This window comes from Physeter macrocephalus, chromosome 2, assembly GCF_002837175.3.
Source record: "Physeter macrocephalus isolate SW-GA chromosome 2, ASM283717v5, whole genome shotgun sequence".
Lineage (NCBI taxonomy): Eukaryota > Metazoa > Chordata > Mammalia > Artiodactyla > Physeteridae > Physeter > Physeter macrocephalus.
Window position 1 is genome coordinate 137,076,576 of NC_041215.1, and position 15,908 is coordinate 137,092,483.

At 53.2% G+C, this 15,908-nt stretch overlaps 1 protein-coding gene and 1 long non-coding RNA gene across 24 annotated transcripts in view; one reads left to right on the top strand and one right to left on the bottom strand.

The window, feature by feature from the left end:
- Positions 1-15,908, bottom strand: part of HDAC4 (histone deacetylase 4) — a 259,275-nt gene that overhangs the window by 157,844 nt on the left and 85,523 nt on the right. The window lies entirely within an intron of this gene.
- Positions 1,176-11,602, top strand: LOC114484780 (uncharacterized). 2 transcript variants are annotated; one of them, XR_003678079.2, is made up of 3 exons: positions 1,176-2,741; positions 3,084-3,220; positions 6,331-11,602. It is a non-coding gene; the product is annotated as an uncharacterized lncRNA (long non-coding RNA). The 2 variants fall into 2 exon arrangements; XR_003678080.2 differs by lacking the exon at positions 6,331-11,602 and adding an exon at positions 4,023-5,816.

Consider the following 15,908-nt stretch of genomic DNA (forward strand, 5'->3'; position numbering starts at 1 on the left):
TGCAGACCCCCCCAAGGAAGCGGGGGGCCTATGAACCGCGCTCCCGCACCCTTGGGGAAAACGAGCTGCTCCCCTCAGTGCCCGGCCGCTCGCGAGCACGCAACGCGGGGACTCAAACGCTGGGATCTGGGGTCTCCTCTCCACAGCCAGCCACCCCTCCCCCATTCTGGCAGCTTGAAGGTAGCCAAATGGCTCTCACAAGACACCGGGCATATGTGGGGTTAGGACAGCCCAGGCTCCCCGAGTCAGGATGAGGACTGGGGCCCACACTCAGGCCCAGAAGCAGACCAGGCCCGAACGCTCAGCCGACCGTCTGCACCAAGGCTTCTCCAGGCATGCGACCCGCCCTGAGATGGTCCGGTGCTGACCTGCGGGCCTAATGCCATGTCCTGTGAGCCCTTCACTGCCCCTCAGAAAGGGGCCTCCAGACAGCGATGGGAAACACTTGCAAGCCTTTTTTTCTGAACGTGAATAAGTGAAATGACAATTTCATTTTCAAAACTAAAAGATTCAGAAAAGTCTATACGTATTTTTAAAAATCCTAATCCCACAGTGAACACTTTCAGAAACACCAAAAATCGCTTTTGAAAATCCTAGTCCAGCTGCCATTTCCTGACGGCAGGGGTCAGGAGCAGGGTGCTAGAGAGCCGTCCTGCCGGCCCCGCAGCTGCGTCGAGCAAGCCCAGGGCGTTCTCTCTGGTCCCACCGCACCTGGCGTGTGCCCCCCAAACCGTCACCTCCTCAGTGTCCACCCTTAGCTTCCACCTGAGCCAAAGTTCTAGAACCAGACACGGTTTAGAAACGCAGAAACCAGCACAGCTGCGTCTTTTGGCAAATGAGCAAATTCCAGCTTCGGGGCCGGAGCGGTAGTAGCACACTGGGCCTGCAGCCCGGCTCGTGCGAAGGCCTCCCCCGGAGTTTGGATCGAGCTGCTTGCGTCTGCCCCAAGCCCTGCAGGTCCACTTGCCCCAAAGCCACATGCCCGATGATGCCTGATAATGTGCGACTTTCAGCCACGCTGAAGCGGGAAGACGCATCAAGTAGCGAGAGCCCGTGATGCTGGATGCACCGCCAGCAGCCCGTGCCCGTCCCTCCCCCCGCTCCTCTGCAGACCACCCCGTCACCCTGACGCCCCCAGCACAGCCCACACTCCTCACTCTGAATGGAGGATCGCAGAAGCCAAAAACTAAGAGGTCTTTTCACAGAAGGCAGTAGACAGAACGGCACTGGGCAGAAACCTGAACCAAGAAGGGACCGGGCACCGGGAGACGAGGCCCAGAGAAGGGAAGATAACACCAGGCCTCCCAGTCCCGGCCCTGGAGTCTCTCGCTAGCTGGTCTGGGTGCTCGAGGCTGGCAGGCCCAGGTGGGTGGCCCCGGGCACGCGGTGAGGACCCTGACATCACAGGGAGAAGACCCAGGCTGAGAACACTGAGGTGTGCAGGGCCCCCTCGAGTCCCTGGAGGATTCAGATCTAAACATGGAGAGAAGATATACCAAGTCCATGGACACCTGTAGCAGGGCCCTGTGCGGCAGGGGCTGCTCAGCACGTACACGACAGTTTTAGGCACGAAAAGTCAGCCGTGGGGACGGATGTGACTCAGCGTTGTTGCTCCGTGTCACGGGCACCAGAGCTGGTGACAAATACCACCGAGGGCCTTACACATCCAATTCCGTACCACAGGGCTCACAAAACAAACCTGAGGCTGTGCAGCTGGACAAAACCCCAGGACAGGGCAGGGATAAAGAAACTGCGCCTGAAGGGGCACGGGCTACAAGGGCCAGGAAAGACTGCTTAGAGCCCAGGCGTAAGCGCCCACCAGCACGTGACCACGTAGCCACGGAGCAAAGAGCAGCCAAGAAAGCAATGCAAGGAAACAAGGAGAAGGGAATCAAAGCACGACTTCCTCTTGGCCCGTGAAAAACCCCCGCAAACAGGTTTCCGCCCTAATCTCTCTCCACTTGAGAGTCTAATTTTGGAAACCTCGCTGGATGGGACTGTGGTACTTCGTGTCCTCAAGTGGCATTTTACTTGGCTCAGGGAGCTGGCGGAGGAGCACACATGCAGAAGAGAAGCAGGGAGCATGAGGGTCCTCCGTGTCTCCCTCACCACGTGACTCGTCCGTGAGTGAGCACAGCACACACGGTGGCACATGGGACGGCAGCGGACACGTGACCATGCTCGCAGAGAAACAGCACGGCCCATTCAGAGATGATGGGGTCCAACTTAAAAGCAACACTTGGCTGTAATTCAGTGTGATGGGCAGGGGGTATCTCTAACTAGAATTGTAGCCTTTGGAGCCAAAGGAACCTAACTCCCAACTCTTCTGGCCTATTCCCCACCTTTACACATGGGAAAGCAGCCCTGCAGGGCTGAGCAATGTCCGCGAGATCATGTACTTAGCACCCCAGAACCTGGCTCCGTCGCAACTAGACCAGACACAAGCCTGAACTGGGCCTTGTACTCTGTACTCTGGTACTCAGCCAGACCTGTGCCATTTAACCAGGGCTTCCAGTCACCAAGACCGAGTCCCCCGCAACCCCTAGGAATTTGCCCTCATCTGGATTAAGAAAGAAAGAGAGGGAAGAAAGTCGAGAAAGACAGGGAAACACCAGAAAAAAAGGGGGGAGAAAAAGAAATGAAAGCATATCATAGTTGTAATTCCCCACTTTTCAGGTTCAATTTTCTGAAATTTCTAGAAAACAGCAAAAGAGTTCATAGAATCTTCTCTGGAAGAAGAGGTAAGTGACAATATTATGTCTCCCAGTCCATGAACATGGAATATCACTTCATTTCATTTCTCTCAAAAATGTTGTAGAATTTTGAGTGTAGAGCTCTTTTGAACACCTTTAGATTTATTACCAGACATTTGATGTTTTAAATAAAATATTATAGATAGTATTTTAAATTTCAATTTCTCTCTGCTGATGTATAGAAATACAATCAAGTTTTATATATTGGCTTGGTACTATAGCATCTGCTTAAACTCCTATTCATTTAATCACTTACCTGAAGTTATTTTGGATTTTCTACATGCAGAATCATGTCACCTATGATAATGACAGTTTGTTCTTCCTCTCCAGACCTGGCTTTTTATTTCTTTTTCTTGCCTTATTCTACGGCTCAGATCTATGGTACATTATTGAATAGAAATAGCAAAAGAGGACACCCCTGCCTTGTTTCTGATCTTACTGGGAATGTTTTCAATACTTCACCTAGAGTAAGTATAACACTTGCTGTAAGTTTCTGACAGATAACTTTATTAAGTTAAGGAAAGTCCCTTCTATTTCTACTTTGCAAAGACTACTTTAAAATCACGTATGTGCGCTTAATTTTATTAAGCTTTTCTGTATCGATTCGTATTGTTAAATAATTTCCCCTTTCATCTGGTAACTTCCTTTTCTCATGTCAAACCAACTTGCATTCCTGGGATAAACCGACTTGGTTGCGTCCAGTGAGTTCTGAGGCAAAGGAAAGGAACAAAGTCGTACAGATATAAGGGATTCGAGTGCGGCCTGAAATCTTTTCTACTTTTGATTCCAAAGCGTTGGAGACCTAGCCACACATTTCAGCCTTAGTTCCACGCTTGCTCTTTTGTCAGGTACCTAAAAGAACTGGAAAAATTAATATTCTAAAATGTGCTCAGTGGGGCTGGTTCGATGTAGGTCACCAAAATGAAATGGGGGTGACAAGGCTGCCTGTCACCCACGTGATATGACAGCAGGGCACACACACCTCATCCTTCTCACAGAGCTGTTTCCAGACCCGCAGCCGCGGAATCTTCGGTATTTGGCAGCAGTAATAACTCAAGTCTTCATTCCAGCCCATTTTCCTGTCCCTTTTTAATACAAGCCTTTTATTTTAGAACAGCTGTGGATTTACAGAAAAATTTTAAAAAGTACAGAGAGTCCTCACATACTCTGCACCCTGCTTCCCCTGTGATGAGCATCTTACATTAGTATGTCTGGCGTGTCGTTAACTGAAGTCCATACTTTGCTCAGGTTTCCTTGGTTTTCCCCTAGTGCTCTCCCGGCGTCCCAGGACCCCACCCAGGACCCCGCATGACATTTAGTCATCACCTCCCCTCAGCCTCCTCTGGGCTGCGATGTTTCCTCAGACGTTCCTTGTTTTAGATGACCTTGGCAGTGGAGGAGTACGGGTCAGGTGGTTTGTCGAATGCCCCTCGATTGGGATTGTCTGCTGTGCTCTTGATTGGACTAGGGTCGTGCGTTTAGCAAGAAGACCACGGAGGGGAAGAGCCACGTCCATCCTGTGGTACCACATCCACCAACAAGGCACGCCCCGCTGATGTTGGCCTTGATCACCTGGCAGAGGCGTGTCCATCAGTCTCTCCACAGTAAGACCTGTGGCTTTCTCTCCATGTGGCATTCTTTGGAAGAAAGCCACTACACACTGCTCACACTTGTAAAAAGGCCCGAGCCTTCCTTGCCGCACGACTGCTCGGGAGTTAGTACGAGTGGACCTGCTCCAAGGAGGTCGTGGGAACACCGGGGACAGAGGGCAGCCCCGTTTTGGGTCCCAAGGGAGGAAGCAGAAGCCCGGGTACAGAGGGGCAGGGCTCAGCCAGAACTGCAGCTGGTGCTCACGGGGGCGGGTGGGAGGCCAGGCCCTCGGTCTGCATTTCCCAGACTCATCTTTGAAGGTTTGCGTGAGAACTAATTCTTATCTTGAGGGCTTCCCGGAGCCTGGTGAGAAGCTGGAATATTTTCTCGCAGTAAGAATCATGGTATGCCTCCCCTTCACCCCGTTTCCTCTCCCCTCTGATCTGTCGTGAATTCAGATCTCACAGAGACCTTGCCAGAAGGTCTGCAAAGGAAAGGTGGTTCCTCCCTAACAAATGTCTGAGTTTGGGTTTTCCCTCAGCCGCCCGGGTCCTTAAGGCTCCCGTACGTCTGTGATGAGGGCCTGGAGGCTGAGGTGGCCCCGTTTCCTGGACATGGAGCCTCAGCCGAGAAGCAGGAGGCTTTCAAATCTGGAGCCGCACGTGGGCCAGGCCTGGGAGACCAATGCTGGGGGGTGGAGGCTCTGAGCTCCCTCATTTTGGGGCCACTTCGAGGGCTGATCCTGCAGGACGGAAGCCCCGGGTCCCTCCACACTAAATTACGGAGAAAAGGCAGAATTCCTGCGGTGGGGCTATTTGCTTGCTGTGTGTGTGTGCTACTATAAAACCTGATGGAGAACAGTATGGAGGTTCCTTAAAAAACTAAAAATAGAACTACCATACGAGCCAGCAATCCCACTACGGGGCATATACCCTGAGAAAACCGTAATCCACGAAGAGTCATGTAGGGCTTCCGTGGTGGTGCAGCGGTTAAGAATCCGCCTGCTAATGCAGGGGACATGAGCTCAAGCCCTGGTCCAGGAAGATCCCACATGCTGCAGAGCAGCTAAGCCTGTGTGCCACAACTACTGAGCCTGCACTCTAGAGCCTGCGAGCCACAACTACTGAAGCCCACATGCCACAACTACTGAGCCCACGTGCCTAGAGCCCGTGCTCTGCGACCAGAGAAGCCACCGCAATAAGAAGCCCACGCACTGCAACGAAGAGTAGCCCCCACTCTCCGCAACTAGAGAGAGCCCGCACGCGGCAATAAAGACCCAATGCAGCCAAAAATAAATAAATTAATTAATTAATTTAAAAATATATACATATATATTTTTAAAAAAGAGAGAGTCATGTACCCCAATGTTCACTGCAGCTCTATTTACAATAGCCAGGACATGGAAGCAACCTAAGTGTCCATCAACAGATGAATGGATAAAGAAGATGTGGCACATATATACAATGGAATATTACTCAGCCATAAAAAGAAATGAAACTGAGTTATTTGTAATGAGGTGGATAGACCTGGAGTCTGTCATACAGAGTGAAGTAAGTCAGAAGGAGAAAAACAAATACCGTATGCTAACACATATATATGGAATCTAAGAAAAAAAAATGTCATGAAGAGATTAGTGGTAGGACAGGAATAAAACACAGACCTACTAGAGCATGGACTTGAGGACATGGATAGCTAGTGGGAAGCAGCCGCATAGCACAGGGAGATCAGCTCAGGGAGATCAGCTCGGTGCTTTGTGACCACCTAGAGGGGTGGGATAGGGAGGGTGGGAGGGAGACGCAAGAGGGAGGGGATATGGGGACATATGTATATGTATAGCTGATTCACTTTGTTATACAGCGGAAACTAACACACCATCGTAAAGCAATTATACTCCAATAAAGATGTTAATAAACTAATTAATTAATTAATTTTTAAAACCCTCGATGGAAAAAAAGTTTTTTAAAAATCGGTTATCCTTTATAAGAAGGACGGAAAAGTACGCAGTTCTCGCGCCTGGTGAAAGGCGCCGACCCTGCCTGAACGAAGATGGAAAGGACCAGCCAGCTGCTCGGAGGCCCAGCCGCCAGGATGGGAGCACAGGGCAGGGTCTGCAGGACAGGCTCGCCCACTGACCCCCACCCCGGGCCCTCCCGCGTCATGTGAGTCTGTGAGGAGCTCGCGGGGGTGTCCCAGGACGCTCAGGTGAGGCCAGCATTCCCTGCACCTGACCTGTGGACCTGTGGAATCCTCCTACTGGTAGCCTGACCCTCTTGTTCATTGAAATCATAAAAGGGGGCTCAGTACACTGAAATGTCACAGACGGAAATGATTCATCAGGTCAGCAAAATACATTCCCCCAGGGCCCTTCCCCTGACACCCCAGGGGGTCTCAAACTCCCCCCAGCACCTGGCCTCCCTCCCCTCTGCTTCCCGCCTCCTTTGCTGAAGGGCCCCCCATCCCGCTGGCATCCTCCACCCTCCTTCAGCGCCACATCCAACAGAGCCCCCGCCTGACTGACACCGCCACCACTCAGGCGCTCCATACGTTCAGGCGGGCCGGACGGGCACCTCCCCCGTGGGTTCTGCTAAGAGCCTCCAGCATCTCAATCCATTAAATGTTTCTTTTCCTCATCATGCAAAGCTGTGGAAAAATAGCAAAGTTCTATAATAAAGCTTGTGTGTGCCCATTAATATGAATTAAACTTTAATGAGCTAAGTGTTATGAATTCCTGAGGCACGTCCAATACAGTTTACGTGTATTTATCAGAGAAAATGAAAATGGAAGCTAGACCCTTTTTCTCTGGGCGATACTTTTCCTTCAGGAAAATCAGGCAGACTTTGCAAAGGTCAAGGCTGATCTTTGAGGTTTTCTTGTCCTTCCCCTGGAAAACAAATCTAGCTCCAGCTACCAGTTTATAGGAAATACGTGTTTAAAGGAACAGGTTCGAAGGCCACCAGGAGGCTCTGATCAGTCAGGTGTGGAAGGATAAAATCGAAGGGCAAAAGCCCCAGCTCCTCAGGGTGGATAGGTGAGCTGCTACAGAGTAAACACTGCAGACCGGTCACTCAGTCCCAAGGCTTGCATCCTGATTTGAACAAATGACAGAACCGAGACTTTTTTAAAGACAACAAGCAAAAATGGAACATAGCTTGGGTATAAGATGATAGTGGGAATTATTATTCGTTTTGTTGAGTGTGACAATGGGATTGTATCTGTTAGAAACACACACTGAAGTGTTTATGGGAAAATGCTGTGGCATCTGGGGTTTGTTTTAAATTCTCCAGGGGATAAAGTTTGGAGCGGGGGGACCTGATGAAGTGGGAATGGTCAGAAAGCTCAGGGTTTCTATGGGCACAGGGGATCTCACTATATGGACTACAGTTCATCTTTCTTTTTTTTAATTTTTCATGATAAGAGTTTTCGAGAGACGCCAAGACAAGCCCCTCTCTTCCTGTTCCTTAGCATCCGTCCTCGCTTCACATCTGCCAGCTCGGTCTAACCAGTTGTCTCAGTAACATCCCTTACAATCTCCAGTTTATTACCAGCCCCTAGCTGTGCAAGCAAGCAAACCCTCCCAGCTCGCGTTCAACTCAACCAATGGGTCCTGAGCATCTGAGATGTGACGATGAGCAGGACACAGGCCCCAGCTGGTGCCAGGCAGAGCTCAGCCCCGGCGAGGGTGGGCCGGCCCTCACCGATTTCAGATACGACCCACAGACCAGAAAGCGCTGGTAGTGAGGAAGGACACACAGCGAGTGTGACCACGGGCCACCAGGAGGGGCCTGGACCACAGCTGCCCGGGGCGGAGCGGGCTCTGTCCGGTCCCCAGGTCCCAGGCCCAGCTCGGAGCTGCACGACGGGAAGGAGCGAGGGCCAGGGAGGGATATGCGAGGGAGCGAGTAAAGAAAACAGCTTCGCGGGTGGGCAGCGCTGGAGCCCAGGCCGCGGTGCCCTGGGAGGCCAGACAAAGGCCGGCTCTGTTCTCCCTGGTCCCGGCAGCCTTTCCTGAGGGGAGTTTCTCAGCTGCCTTTCAGATGGTCCTCCAGGGACGGTCTGCTCCTGCCCCTCCCTCCCTAGTGAGCTGACAGCTCTCAGCTGTCCCCATCGCGTGGCCCGGCCCAGCTCAACCGTTAATAAGTGACTTGGAAAATCAGGAGAAAATGTCCTTGCCCGCCTTTGAAAACAGATCCGTCTCTGCCCCGGAGAGGCTGTCCATCTGCCCTGTGGGGGGGACATAACTGAGTGAGTCGTTCCAAAGCTGTTGGTAGAGCTCTGGAGACGTAGGAGGGGAAAGAACCTCGGATGCAAAAGGTGCAGATTTCTCAGACACTGTGTGACAAATAATGGACCACAGAAGTCCCACGGGAGCCCCGCACAAGAGCACACAGCGAACCCGCATCTCTGCGCTGACGCAAAATAGCTTTCTGGACAGAGACCCCCGGCTCACGTCAGTAATGACGAGAAGTAGCATAGTTACCGGCAAAGACTGAAAACTAGCTCTGAAGCCCGCTTGTCCGTAACCACGCTTCCTCCGGTTGCTCAGACCAGCCCACCCGGCCGTGAAAATCCACAGGCGACCCCGCCACCACCGTTTTCTGCCGCTGTCCGACCTTCTGAACCAACCCCTCCTAACTGCCCAGCGGTCAGGTGAGCAGAACTCCCAGCTGAGCTCATCCCCTCAGGACAGAGCGGACCTCTGCCGGGAAGGAGGCCGCGTGGCCCCGGGGGACTCGGGGTCGGACAGGCCTGGCTTCCCCAACACGCGAGGCTTCATTAGTGATCGTGTCGTTTCAACCCAGCCTCAGTCTCCTCATGTGTTAAGTGGAGAGGTCAACTGACACAGGAGTAGATAAAATAATGTATATAAAGAAAGAGATACAAAATGTGCCCCTCCCACCTCATCTGCCCCTCTGTGATGCTAGCTAGCGGGCAGTCCCGCCGGCACAGAGGACACACGTCTCATCCCACAGCAAGACACCTGATGGGGCAAAGCATCTCCTGAAGCTGTGAGTCAGCCACTAAAACCACCGGCTGGATGACCAGCTCCCCGCACGCTTTCCACGCTGCTGAGCATTAAAGATTAGCTGAGAGGTGTTTGTGGTTAAGTGACAGGAAGCCGGAAAAGAGGTACATGTTAATAAGCAGCTCACGAGAAATGAGTCAGTAACTCAAAACAATAAACCCCAAACGGCCACTTGGAACAAGTCTGCGCAGGCAAGTTCACAGCGTGGCTGGAGAGCGTTTGCGGGGAGCGTGCCCCGGAGGCCCGGGCAACATGGACACCCGAGCTGCGGCCCTGGCTCACCCTCCCAGCCACGTCGGACTCGAAAGCGCTGCTAGTTCTTTGTCTCGAAAAGGGCTCCTTTGCCCTTTCCCTTTAATGCAATGGGAGGGCCCAGAGGGACTGAGAGAGGCTGGACTGACACAGCAGCAGCGCCCCAGGGACACGCGGCCCTTGTGTCCCTCCGGCCGACGTCTGCTGACGGTGTGCGGTGGCCACAGCACCCTGGGTGGAGAGGCTTTCTCCCCAGCTCTCTTTAGGACAATATTTAGTATTGATATAATTCACTGTTTCTAAACCATTGTTCTGGCCAGCTCCTAAACAACATCAGTCAAGTTTACCTTCTAACTTAGAAATAACAGCTAACCAGTAACAGGCACTGATTAGGGGTCAGGTACCTGTCCAAGCCTTTCATTCACATCAGCTCGGTCAGTCCTCACCAGGAAACGAATGGCATAAATACTATTATTGTCCACATTTTAAAGGTGAAGAAAGTCAGCAAGAGAGATGGTGACGGTTGTCTTGATCAAGGTCAGGAAGTTCTGCCTCTAAGCGCTAACCCACCAAGCCACCAGGTCCGAATCACATCATTCAGTCATTCAGCAAATTTTACTGAACGAGTTACGGAGCGATTGTCCTCATTCCAGGGGATACAGCCTCGAGCGACACTGAGTTCCAGCACCCCAAACTTCCACTAGTGAAGAGGAGGTGACACACGTAAACAGATCGTGTGGGATCATGTGCTGAGCAGGATGTGATGGGGGTTGTTCCTTAGATAGGTCCTTGGGAGGTGGCGACATCTGAGCAGTGCCTGAATGGCAGGTGAGAAGGAGCCGTGGAAACTATCCCAAGGAAGAGCATCCTAGGCATGGTGACAGCACGTGCAAAGGCCCTGAGGTGGAACAAGCTTGGTGGGTCCCAGGCAGCAGAGCCGAGTAACCAGGTCTGAGTGAGAGAGACAGGGTCCGGAGGGCCCCAGGCCTGGAGGCAGAGAGTATTGACCAGGGCCAGGAGGGACCGAAGAGGGGCCAGAAGCAGGAAGAAGAGCTGGGAGGCTGTCTCTGAGGCCTGGAGGAGAACGGTGGCCACGGAGCTGGGGGCAACGGCCTGATTTGGGATCTGTTTGGAAGGTGATCTGTCAGGACTTTCCGGCTGGACGGGAGGCGGGTGGCTGGAAGGCAAGGTCCCTCTCGGAGTGTGAAGGACAGGGAGGGGACTGCGGCGGGCTCACGCGTGCTGGCGGAGAGGCGGGAGATGAGGAACACAGATCACTGGCCTTGTTGGCTCTAAGAGACCTACTTTGACGAGCAGACAGGACTTCGAAACCCCCTCTGATCCTTTCTTTATGACTTTCTCAGAAAAAAATAGAAGTTCAGGATTTGTCAATGGCTCAAAATTCAAGTTAACGAATGTTCTCATTTGGTTTATCCCACTCATTTTGCCAGTTTGTAAGTCTGAAGGCTGCTCTACCCCGTCCTTAACAGCATCTTGACTTCTGTCCTAATTTCTGCCATCCAGACTCTCAGCATCTTGGGTGGGGCTGCAGCCTTCTGAACTACTAAGCTCTTTAGCTGAGCTGCTAAAGAAATAAAAAAGGAACTGGATATTAGATGATACCTACCCCACCCAGAAATCTTGTGTCAGGAAACAGTTCTTAAAATACATACCAGCGGTGAAAGTATGTTTCATGGATCTCGCTGGTGTTAGTTTCTCTCATGCCTTTACCGAAACGCACAATCCTACAGAGGCTCTTCATTTCAGAACTTAACCCTCGTCTGGAGGACGAGACCCGGCCGTGCCCTGAGGCCGAGCAGGTGCCCGCCCGGGCAGCCTGAGCACCGGCCACCATGAGGACGCTGCACGCTTTCCCACCGGGCCGCACGTACGGCCTCCGCTTACATGGACCGCCCTGGCTTAGCTCCGTTTCTCTGACCAGCGCACCGTCAGGAGCCCAGTGTGCCCCAGGCCCAGCCTCAGGTGCTGGCAGTGGGCAAAGCATCTCCTGAAGCTGTGAGTCAGCCACTAAAACCACCGGCTGGATGACCAGCTCCCCGCACGCTTTCCACGCTGCTGAGCATTAAAGATTAGCTGAGAGGTGTTTGTGGTTAAGTGACAGGAAGCCGGAAAAGAGGTACATGTTAATAAGCAGCTCACGAGAAATGAGTGAGTAACTCAAAACAATAAACCCCAAACGGCCACTTGGAACAAGTCTGCGCAGGCAAGTCCACAGCGTGGCTGGAGAGCGTTTGCGGGGAGCGTGCCCCGGAGGCCCGGGCAACATGGACACCCGAGCTGCGGCCCTGGCTCACCCTCCCAGCCACGTCGGACTCGAAAGCGCTGCTAGTTCTTTGTCTCGAAAAGGGCTCCTTTGCCCTTTCCCTTTAATGCAATGGGAGGGCCCAGAGGGACTGAGAGAGGCTGGACTGACACAGCAGCAGCGCCCCAGGGACACGCGGCCCTTGTGTCCCTCCGGCCGACGTCTGCTGACGGTGTGCGGTGGCCACAGCACCCTGGGTGGAGAGGCTTTCTCCCCAGCTCTCTTTAGGACAATATTTAGTATTGATATAATTCACTGTTTCTAAACCATTGTTCTGGCCAGCTCCTAAACAACATCAGTCAAGTTTACCTTCTAACTTAGAAATAACAGCTAACCAGTAACAGGCACTGATTAGGGGTCAGGTACCTGTCCAAGCCTTTCATTCACATCAGCTCGGTCAGTCCTCACCAGGAAACGAATGGCATAAATACTATTATTGTCCACATTTTAAAGGTGAAGAAAGTCAGCAAGAGAGATGGTGACGGTTGTCTTGATCAAGGTCAGGAAGTTCTGCCTCTAAGCGCTAACCCACCAAGCCACCAGGTCCGAATCACATCATTCAGTCATTCAGCAAATTTTACTGAACGAGTTACGGAGCGATTGTCCTCATTCCAGGGGATACAGCCTCGAGCGACACTGAGTTCCAGCACCCCAAACTTCCACTAGTGAAGAGGAGGTGACACACGTAAACAGATCGTGTGGGATCATGTGCTGAGCAGGATGTGATGGGGGTTGTTCCTTAGATAGGTCCTTGGGAGGTGGCGACATCTGAGCAGTGCCTGAATGGCAGGTGAGAAGGAGCCGTGGAAACTATCCCAAGGAAGAGCATCCTAGGCATGGTGACAGCACGTGCAAAGGCCCTGAGGTGGAACAAGCTTGGTGGGTCCCAGGCAGCAGAGCCGAGTAACCAGGTCTGAGTGAGAGAGACAGGGTCCGGAGGGCCCCAGGCCTGGAGGCAGAGAGTATTGACCAGGGCCAGGAGGGACCGAAGAGGGGCCAGAAGCAGGAAGAAGAGCTGGGAGGCTGTCTCTGAGGCCTGGAGGAGAACGGTGGCCACGGAGCTGGGGGCAACGGCCTGATTTGGGATCTGTTTGGAAGGTGATCTGTCAGGACTTTCCGGCTGGACGGGAGGCGGGTGGCTGGAAGGCAAGGTCCCTCTCGGAGTGTGAAGGACAGGGAGGGGACTGCGGCGGGCTCACGCGTGCTGGCGGAGAGGCGGGAGATGAGGAACACAGATCACTGGCCTTGTTGGCTCTAAGAGACCTACTTTGACGAGCAGACAGGACTTCGAAACCCCCTCTGATCCTTTCTTTATGACTTTCTCAGAAAAAAATAGAAGTTCAGGATTTGTCAATGGCTCAAAATTCAAGTTAACGAATGTTCTCATTTGGTTTATCCCACTCATTTTGCCAGTTTGTAAGTCTGAAGGCTGCTCTACCCCGTCCTTAACAGCATCTTGACTTCTGTCCTAATTTCTGCCATCCAGACTCTCAGCATCTTGGGTGGGGCTGCAGCCTTCTGAACTACTAAGCTCTTTAGCTGAGCTGCTAAAGAAATAAAAAAGGAACTGGATATTAGATGATACCTACCCCACCCAGAAATCTTGTGTCAGGAAACAGTTCTTAAAATACATACCAGCGGTGAAAGTATGTTTCATGGATCTCGCTGGTGTTAGTTTCTCTCATGCCTTTACCGAAACGCACAATCCTACAGAGGCTCTTCATTTCAGAACTTAACCCTCGTCTGGAGGACGAGACCCGGCCGTGCCCTGAGGCCGAGCAGGTGCCCGCCCGGGCAGCCTGAGCACCGGCCACCATGAGGACGCTGCACGCTTTCCCACCGGGCCGCACGTACGGCCTCCGCTTACATGGACCGCCCTGGCTTAGCTCCGTTTCTCTGACCAGCGCACCGTCAGGAGCCCAGTGTGCCCCAGGCCCAGCCTCAGGTGCTGGCAGTCCCGTGGCAGTCCCGCACTGACGGGAGGCCTGCCCGCAAGGACCGTGGGCCGCGGAGGAGACGTGCAACTCGTGACACCATTTCACCCTCGGCACCCAGGTCTCCAGAGACCCTGGGCCTCCTCACCAGAACCAGCGGGGTGACAGTGAATTGGAGACTGGGCAGATGTGACCAGACACTCGTGTCGTGTGGCCCAAGAACCGCCCGCCCTCCTGGGGGCTGTCGGGGCAGCTCCGCATGGTGGCTGCTTGTCCCCACTGCCAGCCCCCGGGAGCTCCCCTGGGGCAGGCACGGAACAAAAGGCGCTCGGATTGCAGGCCTGGCGGGGCGGCGCCCTAAGTCCTGGTGGCTCTGGGTTCATGCTCCGCAGTGACATGCGACACTCCACCAGGAAAAGTGAAAATCTCAAGGGCTCCGGCCCTGAAGTGGCCGGGAAGGAAGCCTCCTCCCCGACGCTGCCCTGCTCTGCGCCCCTGGACAGGACAAAGCCTGACACCCGACTGTCACGTCCGGGCGGGCCCTGCTGCCGGAGATCACGGCCAAAGGAAGACAGCAGACGACTGGCTCGTGAGTGCGCCGGGAAAAGAGCTGCCAGATCTGGGACTGGGAAACAGGCTTCCTCTGTCCACATGGTACCCCCTCCACCCCTCCCCCGTGCACCCCACATCTCATCTCAACTGACAAGTGCAGCCGAAGAGCCTGCAACGGGCCTCCTCACGGGCACGCGGTCCTTCTGGAGCGTGGAGCTCACAGATGCGCCAGCGGTGAGTGGACGCCGGCTGAGGGGCCACCATGGAGGGCGGGGGGCCTGCAACATGAGCTTTGGACCGTCTCAGGAAGCTCGACTTTCTCTTATTTCCGTACTACCTGATAACATACAGCACGTTGTTCTTAAAATTAGATCCATTGTCTTAACTTTTTTAAAGATAACTTCATGGAAACAAGAACAGGGCACACAAATCACGCCCTCCAGACGCACAGCTGTCAGCATCTTAGCTGATGTGCACAGAGCCTTCCGGTCTCCCAGGCAGGTTCGTGCAGCCACAGCCCCACCGTCACCTGCTCCACGCCTCACACGTGCCCCTCGTAGCCTAGAGGACGGGCTCCCGCTGCACGAGGCAGCCGGTTATCCAAAGGTGTCCACGCATGCAAGAGAATTTCCTCATTATCATCTAATGCAAAAACACCCCAGCACACCCCTTCCTCCAACAAAACTAGCTTTCCTGGGTCCTCTGAAAAGATGGTATACAAGCTGTAGAAATCACTATTACATTTTTGTTACACGCAATATGGATATACTCTGCAGAGCACAGCTTCCCCCAAATCAAGACGAACTAAACCTTATCATTATTACTCTTATAACCATTTTTATACAACACAGACTTCAGTTTCTAAAAATACAGCGATTACACTCTATCGTGTTCTATTTAACCTTCTAAAAATAGAGGTACAGACAGGAGCAGCAATTTGCTGTTAGATGTTACCTGCGCTGACGTCAGTGACAGGATACGGATTTCTGTCCTTTGCATTCTTTTCAGCCTGTGGTTTCTGCGCGGTTGCCGGGGAGTCCCAGGCTCCCTGCTGGCTGGCACCGAGGTTCTGGCTGTGAGTGTAGAGACCGGGCACCAAAGGCCAGATCTGCTCCTGGGTGCCCCTGACCTCACACCAACGACCTGACCTCGTTTTCCACATCTGTAAAATTGGTGAATGGCTTCACCTCCCAGGACTGACAGGATGCGATGAGGCTCCCCGAGTAAAGCGCCCCCGACTGACACCGGCGGCTCACGGGAGCATGTGCCTCAGAGACCCCCGCCATGGAAGTGAGCCCTCCTGCCCTCACTGCCGTCAGCAGGCAGGGCACTCAGCAGTAATTACAGAGGAAAATCAAAAGGCACAAGGGAAGAGCAGAACAGAAGGCAGCTTTGGCTCCCAGGGCTCCAGTGCCCTGTGGGGTCCTTCCTGGGCGGGCCCAGTGCCCTGTGAAGTCCTTCCTGGGCGGGCCCAGTGGGGG